The 1,359-nt window shown below is 35.7% G+C and overlaps 1 pseudogene; it reads left to right on the top strand.

The window, feature by feature from the left end:
- The first annotated feature begins 929 nt into the window (after positions 1-929).
- Positions 930-1,044, top strand: LOC118997118 (uncharacterized; annotated as a pseudogene).
- Positions 1,045-1,359: the final 315 nt, after the last annotated feature.

Genomic DNA, 1,359 nt, shown 5'->3' on the forward strand with positions numbered 1-1,359 from the left:
TGGGCAGAAAGAAGATCTGGAACCCAAGGAGGAGTTCAGGGCTTGGTTTATATATTATTGCTTTCATGAGCTCACATTGATCCCTCAACAGTTTTGTGAGCAGCTAGGCAAATGCACAGTTTAAGTCATGCCATTATCACATGTGACATCTTAACTAATTGTTCACTAAAAATCCTCTTCTACCCAAAGAAGAGCTGTTGCTGCTGGAAGCAACTGCCCATGATGACTCATTTCTTAGCCCCACTAGTCACAAATATGGAACTAATGTTTTCAGGTCAAGTCATTTACAAAGTTGTTATATCTTATCAATTCTTCCTCTTTCCTGTTTAATGGCTGGATGCAGAAGATAATATATGTTGAGCAGGGTTTCTCAATCTTGACACTACTGATATTTTGGTCTAAAAAATGCCTTGTTACAGGATCTGTCTTATGGATGTGCATTCTGGGCCTCTACACACCAGATGCTAGTAGTGCCCCCAACAGTAACAGTTAAAAATATTTCTAGACATTGCTACATGTTCCCCAGGGGGCAAAAACCACTTCTAGTTGAGAACCACTACCCTAGAGGATAGTGAAGCCACAAAATGGAAGTTTTCCTGAACTTTCCTGAACTATGTCCCTGAATCACTGCATAGAGTGTAGTCATCATCCACTGACTAGGAAAATAGACATTATACTGCCATGTGAGTGAAAAATAAACACTGTGTTAAGTCATTGATGTACAATTAGGGCTTATATGTCATGTAAGATGTTACTTTAAATAGTTCAGCACTATAGTAATTCCATAAGTAAAAACTAAAATAACAAAACCCCTAAAAACCACAATCTTTTGCCTCTTCAATGCCACTAGTTAGCTGTGTGATGAAATAAATCATTCAAATTCTTTAACTCTTAGATTTTTGTCTCATCTAAAAATGAGAGAATGTTGCATCGCATCTTGGTCTTTTGGCTAAGATCAAGCGTAGTATTTGTTCTTATCAGTTTAAAAATGAGAGTATGTTGGACTAGATATATAGCTTCCAAACATTTAAGACACCAACTTAACAAAATGAAGGCTAAATATCATATGATCATCTCAATAGATGCAGAAAAAGCATTTCACAAAGTTCAACATCCATTTATGACAATGGAGATATAGAAGAAATATATCTAAGCATAATAAAGGCCATATATGACAGGCTACATCATACTCAACAGTGAAAAGCTTTCAGCTCTAAGATAAAAACTAAAACAAGGATGTCTACTCTTTCCATTTTTTTCAACATAGTATTGGAAGTCCTAGCCAGAGTAATTAAGCAAGAAAAAGAAATAAAAGTGATCCAAATTGGAAAAGAAGTGAAACTGTATCTATTTGCAGAT

This window comes from Sturnira hondurensis, unplaced genomic scaffold (genome assembly GCF_014824575.4).
Source record: "Sturnira hondurensis isolate 20B ecotype Veracruz unplaced genomic scaffold, ASM1482457v3 Scaffold0001074, whole genome shotgun sequence".
In the NCBI taxonomy this organism is placed as follows: domain Eukaryota; kingdom Metazoa; phylum Chordata; class Mammalia; order Chiroptera; family Phyllostomidae; genus Sturnira; species Sturnira hondurensis.